Here is a 16,760-nt window from a genome sequence, read left to right as displayed (position 1 = left end):
CTCAGTCCACTCACACACTGATGACTCAAAGTCTTATATAAAGACTCAGTCCACTCACACTGATGACTCAAAGTCTTATATAAAGACTCAGTCCACTCACACACTGATGACTCAAAGTCTTATATAAAGACTCAGTCCACTCACACACTGATGACTCAAGTCTTATATAAAGACTCAGTCCACTCACACACTGATGACTCAAAGTCTTATATAAAGACTCAGTCCACTCACACACTGATGACTCAAAGTCTTATATAAAGACTCAGTCCACTCACACACTGATGACTCAAAGTCTTATATAAAGACTCAGTCCACTCACACACTGATGACTCAAAGTCTTATATAAAGACTCAGTCCACTCACACACTGATGACTCAAAGTCTTATATAAAGACTCAGTCCCACTGATGACTCAAAGTCTTATATAAAGACAGTCCACTCACACTGATGACTCAAAGTCTTATATAAAGACTCAGTCCACTCACACACTGATGACTCAAAGTCTTATATAAAGACTCAGTCCCACTGATGACTCAAAGTCTTATATAAAGACTCAGTCCCACTGATGACTCAAAGTCTTATATAAAGACAGTCCACTCACACTGATGACTCAAAGTCTTATATAAAGACTCAGTCCACTCACACACTGATGACTCAAAGTCTGCTTTCATCCACTTCTCTGAAATCCTCTTCATCTTCTCCTGCTTCAGGTGTGAGTCATGTCATTGCAATTTAAACCAGTTCTGGTCAGGCACGAGATGCCCCAGCCAGGCAAATATTTTTTTTTTCTTTTTTTGTTGCTTTGTCGCTGTCTCCCGCGTTTGCGAGGTAGCGCAAGGAAACAGACGAAAGAAATGGCCCAACCCACCCCCATACACATGTACATACATACATCCACACACGCAAATATACATACCTACACAGCTTTCCATGGTTTACCCCAGACGCTTCACATGCCTTGATTCAATCCACTGACAGCACGTCAACCCCGGTATACCACATCGGTCCAATTCACTCTATTCCTTGCCCTCCTTTCACCCTCCTGCATGCCCAGGGGCCTGGGCATGCAGGCAAATATATATTGTGTTATTATTACCACAACCCTTCTACAACCCTTCTACAACCCTTCCCTCTTGGATGGCTCTGTCATCCCACCTCACAACCAAAATTGAATATATTTGGTTATATTTTATTTTGGAAAGTCCCCATCAGAGAAATGGCTAAGTCTAGCCCAAATAAATAAATAAATGTTAGATTTATGTTTAAATAAATTAATAAATGTTAGATTTATGTTTAAATAAATAAATAAATGTTATTTATGTTTAAATGAATAAATAAATGTTAGATTTATGTTTAAATAAATAAATAAATGTTAGATTTATGTTTAAATGAATAAATGAATGTTAGATTTATGTTTAAATAAATAAATGTTAGATTTATGTTTAAATAAATAAATAAATGTTAGATTTATGTTTGAATAAATAAATAAATGTTAGATTTATGTTTTTAATCTTGTGGTTTATCTCTATATAGGATTCTGTTCATATATCTAAGGGAGTTTCTAATTCTAATTACTTTCTAAAGTCAAATATCTAAAGTAGTCTGACTTGGCAACTTCTTTTAATGTGACAATCAAAGTCTGTTTCCCACCAATGTTACTTCTCTCTCTCTCTCTCTCTCTCTCTCTCTCTCTCTCTCTCTCTCTCTCTCTCTCTCTCTCTCTTCTATAGCTATTACTCCTGCTTCTGAGAGCTGATTGGCCATTGGTACGACCTCACGAGCCGCTAAACTACTCACCACAATCCAAATGACTCAATTACGTGAGCACTGATTGGCTGGACTATACATAAACTACTCCAGGAAGACTAACCACCCAGCTAACACAATTAAGTACTTAATCACCTTACTGGTGGTTTAGTTACATCATTCGTGAGTCCTCTCCAGTACACAACCCGGAACTTCGAAGTAGGTTGTAGACTGACATACATTGAATTAACTACGTGTTGTTTAATGATCCTCATGTTGTTTATGAATTACAACCACAACACTGGTGGATTATTGATCACAGAAACGTAAGCCAGTAATGTGTATAATCATCATGGCTACCTCTACTGTATCATAATTCCTTTTGGAAGGAGCAGTTGTGTTTCATAACTCAGGGTTGTGTTTCCACGGGGGCATCTCGCGACGTGGGTTGTGGAAGACACACACACACACACACACACACACATGTCTGTCGCTCCGTTTATGGAGTGGGTGGAGTCGCTACGGGTTGTAAGGTGTAGGTGGCAATGCTCTGTGCTCTGTAGGACACACACACAGATACACAGAGGTGTAGTTAGTATAGGAATCCGCTTGTCTTATACGAGGGTGTAGCTTGGAGTCGTATGGTTGGGTGTCATGTCCAATTACTTCCTCAACTTCGAGTTACATCAGCTCGTGGGCGTCCCACCTACACCCCGCTACACAGGGACCTACCTACACCCTATGGCAGGCTCTTGGCACCCACATACACCCACACCCACGCCCACACACGCCCTGCGATACAGACAAGTGGCATGGTTGGTCCTCCGTCTTCCCACGCACACCAGGCGACCCTGTGTGGTAATGGGATGTTGACGAGAGCACGTTGGAGGTCCCAAAAGGCAGTCCCAGCAGTCCCAGGAGTCCCACGGGACCACAAACTCCCTCCCACAGATCCCAGGAGAGTGCTTGGGCACCAAGGCTAGTCCCAGAAGGATCCCGGTGTGGGCGAGTGGAGTTCAAACTTCGACGAGGACGCAACTTCGTCTCTCACTCAGTGATGTCTCGTGGCCAAGTCTCGTCCTAATGTCTCGTCAGATTAGGGACTAAATGTTGGGCCTTTGGTCCCTAATCTTCCCTGATTCATCCCAATCCCATGACATCATCTGTTGGGCATACCCGGCCTACCTGCAAGGCCCCAATTGGGGATCAGCAAGTGGGAGGGAATGTGTCCTCTCAGATATTCCATGAAGTCTACATACACAAGTCCCGACTTGATCCCAAATTAAGGGGTCATTAATCCCAGTGTGGGACTTGTAGATTAACCTAAGGTCAAACTCTATTGATAGAATAACGCCATTAACCTGGGGGAGGGGGCGAAAATCCTGGGAGCCTTGAAGAATGTGTGGAAGTCGAGAACATTATCTCGGAAAGCAAAAATGGGTATGTTTGAAGGAATAGTGGTTCCAACAATGTTGTATGGTTGCGAGGCCTGGGCTATGGATAGAGTTGTGCGCAGGAGGATGGATGTGCTGGAAATGAGATGTTTGAGGACAATGTGTGGTGTGAGGTGGTTTGATCGAGTAAGTAACGTAAGGGTAAGAGAGATGTGTGGAAATAAAAAGAGCGTGGTTGAGAGAGCAGAAGAGGGTGTTTTGAAATGGTTTGGGCACATGGAGAGAATGAGTGAGGAAAGATTGACCAAGAGGATATATGTGTCGGAGGTGGAGGGAACGAGGAGAAGAGGGAGACCAAATTGGAGGTGGAAAGATGGAGTGAAAAGGATTTTGTGTGATCGGGGCCTGAACATGCAGGAGGGTGAAAGGAGGGCAAGGAATAGAGTGAATTGGAGCGATGTGGTATACCGGGGTTGACATGCTGTCAGTGGATTGAATCAGGGCATGTGAAGCGTCTGGGGTAAACCATGGAAAGTTGTGTGGGGCCTGGATGTGGAAAGGGAGCTGTGGTTTCGGTCGTTACTGCATGACAGCTAGAGACTGAGTTTGAACGAATGGGGCCTTTGGTGTCTTTTCCTAGCGCTACCTCGCACACATGTGGGGGGAGGGGGATGGTATTCCATGTGTAGCGGGGTGGCGACGGGAATGAATAAAGGCAGACAGTGTGAATTGTGTGCATGTGTATATATGTATGTCTGTGTGTGTATATATATGTGTACATTGAGATGTATAGGTATGTAAATTTGCGTATGTGGACGTGTATGTATATACATGTGTATGCATATACATGTGTATGGGGGTGGGTTGGGCCATTTCTTTCGTCTGTTTCCTTGCGCTACCTCGCTAACGCGGGAGACAGCGACAAAGCCAAATAAAAACAAAATAATGATGTTTTGTTTACGTGTTTGTTGGGTGGGGGTGGGTAGTTGGGGGGGATAAGGGGGGGGGGGGTTAGAGGCTGTGTGTGACTAACCAATTCGTATGTCGTGTTCGTGGGTTCGAGCGTCTCACTCAACGCTCACGAATCTCCATGAACATCCTGGCGTGTCTGGCTCACGAAAACATCTCTTTCCTCCGATGTTGACGCAGAGGTTAGGCCACTGGGAGCGTCGACCAATGGCGGGAAAGGCAACGAGATAAACATCACGAGGCCATCATTTACACGAGATAAACATCACGAGGACATCATTTACACGAGATAAACATCACGAGGACATCATTTACACGAGATAAACATCACGAGGACATCATTTACATGAGATAACATCACGAGGACGTCATTTACACGAGATAAACATCACGAGGACATCATTTACACGAGATAAACATCACGAGGACATCATTTACATGAGATAACATCACGAGGACGTCATTTACACGAGATAAACATCACGAGGACATCATTTACATGAGATAACATCACGAGGACATCATTTACACGAGATAACATCACGAGGACATCATTTACACGAGATAAACATCACGAGGACATCATTTACACGAGATAAACATCACGAGGACATCATTTACATGAGATAACATCACGAGGACGTCATTTACACGAGATAAACATCACGAGGACATCATTTACATGAGATAACATCACGAGGACATCATTTACACGAGATAACATCACGAGGACATCATTTACACGAGATAAACATCACGAGGACATCATTTACACGAGATAAACATCACGAGGACATCATTTACACGAGATAAACATCACGAGGACATCATTTACACGAGATAAACATCACGAGGACATCATTTACACGAGATAACATCACGAGGACATCATTTACACGAGATAACATCACGAGGACATCATTTACACGAGATAACATCACGAAGACATCATTTACACGAGATAAACATCACGAGGACATCATTTACAGCAGTACACTGTCAAAGAAAACTGGCTCCTCTGTGTGTGTGTGTGTGTGTGTGTGTGTGTGTGTGTGTGTGTGTGTGTGTAGCAAGACAGGGAAGTTCGTGGCGCTACACTGCTCACGTGGGCGTGGAGGACAGGGCCTGTACAGGTGGGCGTCCAAACTAGTCTTATGTGGTGTTCTTTTTTTTTTTCGCCCCCCGTATATCACAATCTTGTTGTTTTTGCCCACCTTCTTCATGTAGCGGCTGACGGTCGACCACAGGATAGGGTTGTCAGATGGTCAGTTTAGACAGACGTTTGACAGAGGCAACTGTCATGGGTGACTGTCTATCGGTATGAATCTATCTATCTATCTATCTCTATCTCTCTATCTCTCTGCTTATCTATCCGTCTATCTATCTATCTATCTATCTATCTATCTATCTCTTTATCTATCTACTTATCTACCCGTCTATCTATCTATCTATCTCTCTATCTCTCTACTTCTCTCTCTCTCTCTCTCTCTCTCTCTCTCTCTCTCTCTCTCTCTCTACTTATCTATCCGTCTATCTATCTATCTATCTATCTATCTATCTATCTACCTATCTATCTATGTATTCCTAAATTCCAGGTGGATGAGGAACATCCAGAGTCTACATTATTTCCGGGACACACACACACACACACACACACACACACACACACACACACACACACACACACACACACCCTGGCCCTACATGGACCTTCACACATTATATAAGTACCTCTTTTACCTTTGTATTTCCGTTTTCTTTTACGTTAAACGTTTAATTTCATTCGTCACCAACATACACAACGCACACGTCCCACTGCATCCGATGCACGGGCTCTCGTCTACCCTCTCCACCACCATTCCATTCTTACATCCTCGCATTCTTGCACCTCTAAGGTCATGTCTGCAACTCCTCCTTTTTTCTCTCCCTATTTCTCCCCACATCATCTACCTATCTATTTCTGCACCACACACCAACCTTCCCACATCCTTATCCTATCTATCATCATTCCAGCTATGATACACGATGGAATTTCAAAATAACACATCTGGGTTTCCCATTAATACATATCAGTGTGAGGACAGTCATTCCACCATGTTGCCATCTGGCTCACTTTATGCCAAAGAAGTTTTCCTCTGACCCAGATTTTACAATGTAAACTCCCATTCTTTCCTTTTCCTCTCTTACATGTCTTTATCTTCAACTTCAACTTCTTATTTATCATCCAAATTAATCCAATCATCCACACTAATGTCTATTTCGCCAATAGATGTCAGCTCCGCTCTTAGGGGCACTGATCCAACACAATGATCTTCCATTAATTAAGAAATAACTGAATTATAAATCCTATTTCCACTGACTCTCATTATCCTATTTCCTATCATTCGATCCATCTCTGATTGGAATTGGATTACCAACACGGCATCATCTACATATAGCAACCGTGAATACATTCATTTTTCTCCCACCCACAACTACGCCTCCCTGCCTTCCTGCAATACCCAGTCCATAGATAGACATTAAAGAATAATAATAACATCACACAACCCAATTCCACATTCATTTCAAACCAGTCATTCCTACAATCCCTTATTTCCAGCAGTTGCCTTACGTTCATTATCAAATCTCACAACATCATTTGAATATACTCATGCACGATGCAACCTCGGATCTTCCCATTAAACTTACATACCTACTTTCTCACATGGTTTTTCCAAAGTCTCTCGATGTTCCATATATCTTTTTTTTCTTTATAAAACTTTCTCTTCCCCAGCGAAGAAGTTCACTGTTGCTCTGAAGGTGTAATAATTAGATTCGCTTGTCTCGATTTTCTTCAACTTCACTCTCGTATTTCAAGTTCATAAACATTATTTTGTGACTTTAAGTAAAACAAATGTTTATAGATGGAATTGAAATACCATTTGTCCTGTAGACAAGAGTTAAATGCCTATATTACACGCCCTAATCAAAATGCTCGAACATATTTTTCCGAATTAAATCTGGGCCAAAGGCAATTAAATTCCGACCTGGTTTTAAATTCTTTCAAGTGACAAATAGCTACCGAGAATTCTTTATTCCTTTATTGTCATAATTTCAAAAGTAGGAAAAGGAGTTGATGTTCGTTAATAAAGAGAAGAGAGTTATGTGAAGTTTATCTGCGGTAAAGGAAAGCGACTGATTAGGAAATGTACAAGAGAAAGTAGTCCAAAGTTGTGCAGGGGCTGAAAAAGAGGGCGAATAAGAGTTAGGATGGGAGCTACATGGAAATATTAATACACAAATGATCACTTACCTCTCATATATGAACGGAATAGTGAGAAATCCCCCGCGGATGACATCTGAAATGTAAACAAACATTTTCTATAATTTTCAATAAGGCGAGAGAATGGCGTGAAGAAAACCATAAATATTGTAATTATCAAAGAAAAGAAATGACTCACCACCAACACTCCCTCCCTCCCTCATCACCAACACTCCCTCCCTCCCTACTACACCCTTCATCACCGCCAACACTCCCTCCCTGGCTACTACACCCTCCCTCACCACCAACACTCCCTCCTTCGTTGGTTATCATAGCCAGAACGGCAGATGACATTGTTCAGTGGTGTGATCACTCACCCCACCATAGTTTCCACCCCATACCTCCTATATTGCCGACAGAGCCTTCCCACTCAACACTGAAGTGTTTTCCCGAAAACACTTCACCCCAGTGGTCAACCATTTCACCGCAGTGGTCAACCATTTCACCGCAGTGGTCAACCATTTCACCGCAGTGGTCAACCCTTTCTATCCACTTAAGGAAATTGATGAAGTTTTTGCCAACGGGAAATGGAAACGTTTGGCAACTGCGCATTAGGTGGGGGTTAGTCATCATGCATCATCCTCGCTGTGTGTATAGAATGGGAGCAGGATAGACGGAAGCGTCTTTTCACACTATAGAAATCTATATAAATTTAATGGTTTACCAACACCATCTTAAAATACGAAGATAAAAACTTTTTCATAACCAGAGTTGGATGATGAGAACTCTAACAATAACAATAATAACAACAGATGTCAACAAAGTAAATAACGAACCAAATTAAGAAAAAAAAAAACATGGCTACGGTACAGAGCTGTCTCTCTCTCTCTCTCTCTCTCTCTCTCTCTCTCTCTCTCTCTCTCTCTCTCTCTCTCTCTCTCTTCTCTCTCTCAATCACCGAGTCGTTGTAACCTAACTTATCACGCGTACGGAACACGGGCAACCACCGCAACGTTTACACGAGTTACCCATGTAGTCTGAATCGGGCGTATAGAAAACGAGAGGAAGACGCCAGACGTAGGTGGGCGGGAGGTGGGGTTAGGGGGTTTGGGGGGTCTTGGGGGGATGCCAGTTGAGCCCAGACAGCCACTGCGGCCGGAACTCCGAGAGAGAGAGAGAGAGAGAGAGAGAGAGAGAGAGAGAGAGAGAGAGAGAGAGAGAGAGAGAGAGAGAGAGAGAGAGAGGAGGTAGGAAGGGAAAAACAACTTGGGTATGGTCTGTTACACACTCATCCCGCTTCGCTTAGCTGCTTACCCCCTGCTGACGTCCGTGGCTTCCTGCTCCTACCTACTGTTGTTGGAGATGCTGTTACCTACTGTTGTTGGAGATGCTGTTACCTACTGCTGTTGGAGATGCTGTGACCTACTGTTGTTGGAGATGCTGTTACCTACTGTTGTTGGAGATGCTGTGACCTACTGTTGTTGGAGATGCTGTTACCTACTGCTGTTGGAGGTGCTGTTACCCACTGGTGTTGGAGATGCTCCTTCCAGTAGCAGGGAAGTGTGGTTTCCTTTAAGGCGAGAAGTGGCGCAGCCTCGCCATATGGTGACTTTTCAATCGCGGTGTTACCTTGAGCAGGAGGAGTACGGTAACACCTATAAGTGTATGTACAGCGGTTCGAATCCGCGTTTAAGTATTTCTTTTTTTCTTTCCAATTTCCTTTATGCTTGTTTGCTGTTACCCGCGTTATCGAGGTAGCGCCATGAACAGACGAAGTATGGCCTCATTCGCTCACTTCCATTTTCTTGTTGGAATGTATGATGTGCTGAAATGACAGCTCTCCATCTACAGCCCTGCCCATAGACCTTTCCATGGTTTGCGCTCCACGCTTCATATGCCAAGGCATAGCCAAATGACAGCACGTCGCCTCCCCCCGTATACCACAAAGCTCCAAATCGTCCTATCCCATGTACGCCTCACACCCTCCTGCATGCTCAGACCTCGGTCACTCTGAGGGTTTTACACTCCATCTTTCCATCTCAACGTCGGCCTTCTTGTTCCCTCAACTTCTGACGCATATATATATATATATATATATATATATACTACCTCTTGATCAACCTCTCCTCACTCATCTTCTCCATATGTCCAAACCATTTCAGCACGATCTCTTCTACTCCCTCAGACACACTTGTTATCACTACATATTGTCCTTAGACATTTCATTTCCAACATATCTTTATCTATGCCTATGGGGGCCCGTGCCTCGCATCCATATATCACCGTCGGGACCCCTATACCACCCAACATGACCTATCTTTTCCCTCACAGAAAGCCATGGTGATTATATCACCATGATGGCTTATATTGTCCTGTTGGACACTATTTCTCAGTGGGATAGACGAAATCTGTAGTCCCAAGAATACCATTATATTGCCTCCAAGTCCCAAGAATACTATTATATCCCGATCGTCCCATCTAATCGTCCCACAGTCCCCACAAGAGAGGACCAAACACGAGGAGGAGTGATGCAATTAACCTTGAGACTGAAACTTAATTAAATCAATCTATGCATATCATTAGTGAGTACAAAGACAAGAAATCTTTTTTTCCTCGTGACGTACACAACGCTTTGGAACAGGTGGTGATGAAGATAGCTATGTACAGAGGGTGACGTGGATGTGGGTGCCACCTGAGTGTGGGTCAGGTGGAAACCCTCACAGATGGTGAAGTGGAGTCATCATGCAATTATGATGAGTCGAGGTATATTACCCAGTCCAGTCATTCCAGGGGTTCCTTCCATCCAGGCCAGCCAGACGCCTCGAACCCCCAGCTCAAGGCCAGCCAGACGCCTCGAACGCCCAGTTCCAGGCCAGCCAGACGCCTCGAACCCCCAGTTCCAGGCCAGCCAGACGCCTCGAACCCCTAGCTCCAGGTCAGCCAGACGCCTCGAAACCCCAGCTCCGGGCCAGCCAGACGCCTCGAAACCCCAGTTCCAGCCCAGCCTGACGCCTCGAAACCCCAGCTCCAGGCCAGCCAGACGCCTCGAACCCCCAGCTCCCGGCCAGCCAGACGCCTCGAACCCCCAGTTCTAGGCCAGCCAGACGCCTCGAACCCCCAGTTCCAGGCCAGCAAGACGCTTCGAACCCCCAGCTCCAGGCCAGCCAGACACCTCGAACCACCAGCTCCACCTTCGTAAATGTCTGTGTGCGTGTGTGTGTGTGTGTGTGTGTGTGTGTGTGTGTGTGTGTGTGTCTGTGCCACGTGTTGGTGACGCCCCTGGCTCCCATGTTCTTCCTCTGCCCACGTTGAATAGGGCGACCTTGCCCGCCAGCTGGACCAGTCCCGGTGACGCAGCCTCCCCCCCCCCCCCACACACACACACCTTGTTGAAGGTTGGTGCTGTCCCCGACCCCCCCCCCCCTCTACCCCCCCCCCCTGATATGGTCTGCTGTGGTCTGCAGTTGAGACCAAAGGGTCCAGCTCTACCCAGCCCAGGTCTAGTGTGGTCTGGTGTGGTCTGGTGTGGTCTGGTGGGGTCTGACCCAGAAATGAGCATTTTGTCTATTCATATCCCCAGCTGGTAAATCATATATGGAGTTAGATTTCAAATCTCATTAGTATAGAACTAAAAGGTAAGGATATATATATATATATATATATATATATATATATATATATATATATATATATTGGAAAAGATCACAATTTTGCGCGTGATCAAGATATTCCTATGAGTCCATGGGGGAAAATGAAACACGATAAGTTGCCAAGTGCTCGTTCGTGTTATAATCACATCATCATCAGGGGAGACACAAGAGAGAAATATAACAGTCAGTTGATGATATACAACGAAGAGACGTAGCTAGGACGCCATTTGGTAAACATTTGATTGTCCAAGACAGACAACGAGCGTATCATAAACTTATTATGTGGACAAGAAGGTGAATTGTTTACAAATTTTATCCAAAATCAAGGTATCCAATTTGTATAGACCTTCACTAATATCAAGGTTATAATTGTGTATCTAATAAAAGAAGATTCAATGATATTTCTCTTGGTACTAGAGTTAGAGTTAATAACTGAGATGGCATTACTCCAGTCAATACAATGATCATAGTTTTTAACATTTTAACTTATATTTTTCTCTTGTGTCTCCCCTGATGATGTGATTATTACACGAAAGTGCACTTGGGAACTTATTGTGTTTCATTTTCCCCGTGGACTCATAGGAATATACTTGACCACGAAAACATCCTGGGATCACGAAACATTCAGATACGTGTTAAGCGATGTATCTACACATTCGTGTTCAGATAAACCATTTATCTACACATTCGTGCTCAGATAAACCATGTATCTGCGCATTCATGCTCGCGAAATCATAAAGTTCAAACGAACATACGAAGCCAGCAATGATTCATCTCAGAGTCCACGACTGAGACACATCCTCAAAACCTTTGATGCAATCAGTGGAGGATGATACAGACGCACCATGAGACGTTGGTTAAGCCACCTGCAGGTTGGCCATAAAGAAATTATGATCGTGTGTGTGTGTGTGTGTGTGTGTGTGTGTGTGTGTGTGTGTGCGTGTGTGTCATCACTTATTTCTACTGTGGAAGAGAGGGGATTTTACACTGGTTGGGTCCAATCTTTTGAACATTCTCTATACTTCTTTGATTCACGTATGTTATCTGCATCAATTAAGTCTTTAGTTATTGTACAAGGAGAAGGAAATGGCAGAGGAGGCATAAGTGTCTTTGAAGAATATAAAAGTTATATAGACGTTCGTGAGTTCAGATGGAGGGAGGTTAAGTGTTCAGAGGCAAAGAAGGATGTACAGACGGTAGATGTAGGATTTGATGATGGTACTGATGTGATGTTCCTTTCAGATTAGATGCCATTCCAAAGTGACGCTGAGAAGCTTGATGGACTGAAGAACCTGGAGTGGTGCTGGGGTTTAGTGAGACAGTAGAGGGTGGGACAGGGTTAGAAGCTTGATGGACTGAAGAACCTGGAGTGGTGCTGGGGGTATAGTGAGACAGTAGAGGGTGGGACAGGGTTAGAAGCTTGATGGACTGAAGAACCTGGAGTGGTGCTGGGGCCTAGTGAGACAGTAGGAGTCACACTGTGGGAGGCAACATGTGAAGCCACAGGTGAGGGACTGGAAGGTGGAGATGACCCCTGGGCAGTGTACACCCTGTGGGAGGCCACAGGTGAGGGACTGGAAGGTGGAGATGACCCCTGGGCAGTGTACACCCTGTGGGAGGCCACAGGTGAGGGACTGGAAGGTTGGAGATGACCCCTGGGCAGTGTACACCCTGTGGGAGGCCACAGGTGAGGGACTGGAAGGTGGAGATGACCCCTGGGCAGTGTACACCCTGTGGGAGGCCACAGGTGAGGGACTGGAAGGTGGAGATGACCCCTGGGCAGTGTACACCCTGTGGGAGGCCACAGGTGAGGGACTGGAAGGTGGAGATGACCCCTGGGCAGTGTACACCCGGTGGGAGGCCACAGGTGAGGGACTGGAAGGTGGAGATGACCCCCTGGGCAGTGTACACCCGGTGGGAGACCACAGGTGAGGGACTGGAAGGTGGAGATGACCCCCTGGGCAGTGTACAACATGTGGGTAATGCCAGACCGTCCTGTACCCACGTAGGACAGTGGGTGGTAGTGGAGGTGGTGGACCCACGTAGGGCAGTGGGTGGTAGTGGAGGTGGTGGACCCACGTAGGGCAGTGGGTGGTAGTGGAGGTGGTGTACCCACGTAGGGCAGTGGGTGGTAGTGGAGGTGGTGGACCCACGTAGGGCAGTGGGTGGTAGTGGAGGTGGTGTACCCACGTAGGGCAGTGGGTGGTAGTGGAGGTGGTGGACCCACGTAGGGCAGTGGGTGGTAGTGGAGGTGGTGGACCCACGTAGGGCAGTGGGTGGTAGTGGAGGTGGTGGACCCACGTAGGGCAGTGGGTGGTAGTGGAGGATCGTGCCAGGTGGTAGCCTTGCTCACCAGCTGTGTTGTGTGGCACCCGACCATGACCCTCCCCCCCTCCCCCCCCTCCCCTGGCCGGGGATGAGGGGAGGGGGATGAGGGGAGGGGGATGAGGGGAGGGGAGGGGGATGAGGGGAGGGGGGAGGGGATGAGGGGAGGGGGGAGGGGAGGAGGTGGTTAAATTGGCACCCCGCTCAGGTAGCAGGACTCTGGGGGTCGGCTGGGGGGGGGGGTGAAGGGGGAGGGGGAGGGGGAGAGGGAGGAGGGGGGGAGGGGGATGATGTTCGACAGGGTTCCATTATGAATCCTTCCCCCTCCCTCCCCCCCTTTCCCTCCCCCCTCTCCTTCCCTCCCCCTTCCCTCCCCCCTTCCCCCTTCCCTCCCCCACCCCCTCTCCTTCCCCTTATGAGAGAGAGAGAGAGAGAGAGAGAGAGAGAGAGAGAGAGAGAGAGAGAGAGAGAGAGAGAGAGAGAGAGAGAGAGAGAGAGAGAGATGTGGGAGGGGGTGGATGTTGGGGAGGGTAGGGGTGTGTGGGGGGAAGGTCTGCCCCCCTCCCCCCCCCGACTGGGGTTGCAGAGATGAGCATGGGGGGGAGGGGGGAGGGGGGTGTGTGTGGGGTGCTGCTGAAGGAGGAGGGGGGAGGGAGGAGGTGGAGGGAGGGAAGGTAGGAAGAAGTAGGGAGGGAGGAGAGAGGAGGGAGGGAGGAGGGAGGGAGGGAGGAGGGAGGGAGGAGAGGCCTAGCCTAGCCTGGCTGGGCTGGAGTGGAGGGAGGTGGGAGGAGGGAGGGAGTAGAGAGGGTGGGGGAGGGAGGAGGTAGAGGGAGGGAAGGAGGGAGGAGAGAGGGAGGGAGGGAGGGAGGATGGGTTTAGGGAGGGAGGAGGGAGGGTGTAGGGACCCTGGGCCTGGGCCTGGCTGGGCTGGAGTGGAGGGAGGGAGGGAGGAGGGAGGGAGGAGGGAGGGAGGGAGGGAGGGTGGAGGGAGGGTGGAGGGACCCTGGGCTTGGCTGTGCTGGAGTGGAGAGACGTTCAGTTGTTGGGCGACGCTGTCAGCGAGCAGTGTGTTGCTCCCTTAAGACGAACACACACACACACACACACACACCCCTTCCTCCCTCCCTCCCTCACTCCCTCCCTCACAAGACTCTGGTCCTCCTCCACCACCACTTACCTTCTCCTTTCCTTTCCCTCCCTCACAGGGTGGGCGCCTCTCTCTCTCTCTCCCTCTCTCCCTCTCTCCCTGGTTCTCTCCCTCACTCCCTCACTCGACGTGGACAATACAGTGCTACTCCACCCTCGGCGGTGGAGAGGGGCGCGTCGCTTGTGTCATAGTGTTGGAGACCAACAAACGTGGACGTGTGTGATCGTGTAGTGGTGATAAAGTAATCCCTCCCTCCCTCCTTCCCTCCACCAGTTTACTGGAGGGAAGAAGAAGAAGAAGAAGAAGAGGCCATCATCACCACCTCCCCTCCACGCACGCGCCCCTCCACGCGCCCCCCCGCGCGCGCCCCCCCAAGGGACATTTCTGGGGGGCTTGTGGTGGTGGTGGAGGAGGCAGCAGCCGCGGTGGTGGCGTGTGTGGTGGGCGTGCGGGCGTGGTAAGGCTGCCTGGCGCCGCCCACCCCCCCACCGTAAAAGGCGTCCAGTCCGCCAGCGCCTCACACCTGCTCACACTTCTCAAGGTAGGTCTCTTCCTCCTCCTTTAGGCTCACGCCCCCACCCGAATGCTCATGACTCCCGCCCTTATAGAGCCACCTGACTGGCGCTCCCTCCTCCTCCCTCAGCGCTGGGAGGCAGACAGTGCTACGCCACTTGGCACTAGGCGCGCGCGCGCGCTGCAAACCATCCAACCTTCACCATGGAAAAATGTCTCTTTGATTGTTCGTCTTCTTCTTCTTCGTCGTGTGCTATGTAGCCTGGCCTAGCGTGTGAGCCATCTGGCCCTGGCCAAGCCCTGGCCTAGCGTGTGAGCCATCTGGCCCTGGCCAAGCCCTGGCCTAGCGTGTGAGCCATCTGGCCCTGGCCAAGCCCTGGCCTAGCGTGTGAGCCATCTGGCCCTGGCCAAGCCCTGGCCCAGTGTGGCCACACCTTGGCCCACCTGTAAGTCTGGCGTAGGAAGACATGTAGTGTTGGCCACATCTTGGCCCCCTCAGTAAGGTCGTGGGTGGTATACTGGTGTGGCCACGATCTTGGCCACGATCTTGGCCACATCCTGGCCCTACCCTGAGCATCGCTGGCCCACAGGAACCCACGTCAAGGCCGACCCGTGGATAGGGGGTTCCTCACTGTCACTTCTATTTTTGGGACGACCAGTTTAGAAAAGGGTTTGGCGTCGTAGCTGTGTGTTTACCCCTCCTCCCTCCCTCCACCCTCCCTCCCTCCCTCCCTCCGTTAAGAACTTATAAGTAATTATAAGTGACACTTATGACAGCCCCTTTTGTGTAGTAAGAGGTCCTATAAAAGTATAAGTGTGTCGACTTTGTACCCACACATCTGGAAGGGGGTTTGTGTAGGTGGTCTTCGTGCACACATGACGTCTGGGCCAGCGATCGTCACCGGGCCTTTCATGGTTCGAACCCCGCGAGCACACAACACATACATCACTGTCAACAACCCAGCCAGCCAGCCAGCCAGTGTTGCTTCGGGGGGAAAGAAGAGAGGGAGGAGGAGGAGGGTGGGGAAATGTGGGTGTACAAATATGACCAGGGTTCGTTAACCCGCTATCAGACTCACACTGTCCTATTGTGTACACTATATCCGTGTTCTACACACATACACACGCACACACAGGCACACGTACACACACACAGGTACACGTACACACACGCCCTACGTCAACACAGTGTTGCCACGGCCAGTAAAAGGTGGGTGTAGGGCCCAGCCAACACTAGCTTAGCTTGGATAGGTATATACTGGTGTGTTGAAGTCTCCAAATACAACACAATATTTGTCTGTTATCATTGTGGTCTTGTGTTGTAGGGGGGTAAATGAGGGTGTTCTATGAGGAGGGGATTATCTTACGTCAACACAGTGTTTCCATAGTGTTTCCAGGGCCAGTAAGGGGGTGTAGGGCCCAGCCAACGTTGGCTTAGCTTGGATAGGTATATACTGGTGTGTTGAAGTCTCCCAATACACCACACAATATTTGTCTGTTATCATTGTGGTCTTGTGTTGCAGGGGGTAAAATGGGGGTGTTCTATGAGGAGGGGATTATCTTACGTCAACACAGTGTTTCCATAGTGTTTCCAGGGCCAGTAAAGGGGTGTAAGGCCCAGCCAACACTGGCTTAGCTTGGATAGGTATATACTGGTGTGTTGAAGTCTCCTAATACACAACACACAATATTTGTCTGTTATCATTGTGGTCTTGTGTTGCAGGGGGTAAAATGGGGGTGTTCTATGCGGGGGATCCTGGGGGAAGGGAGGAGGGG

General features: G+C 48.1%; 1 protein-coding gene across 1 annotated transcript in view; it reads left to right on the top strand.

Moving 5' to 3' along the window:
* Positions 1 to 14,366: 14,366 nt before the first annotated feature.
* Positions 14,367 to 16,760, top strand: part of LOC139767495 (uncharacterized) — a 140,177-nt gene continuing 137,783 nt past the window's right edge. The window contains exon 1 of the mRNA XM_071696919.1: positions 14,367 to 15,012. The gene's annotated coding sequence lies outside the window, so the exon portion shown is untranslated. The remainder of the gene's footprint in view (positions 15,013 to 16,760) is intronic.

The sequence above is a fragment of the Panulirus ornatus genome, chromosome 61 (assembly GCF_036320965.1).
Source record: "Panulirus ornatus isolate Po-2019 chromosome 61, ASM3632096v1, whole genome shotgun sequence".
Lineage (NCBI taxonomy): Eukaryota > Metazoa > Arthropoda > Malacostraca > Decapoda > Palinuridae > Panulirus > Panulirus ornatus.
The sequence above is the reverse complement of the archived record's forward strand: the minus strand, read 5'-3'. Positions and strand labels throughout refer to the sequence as shown.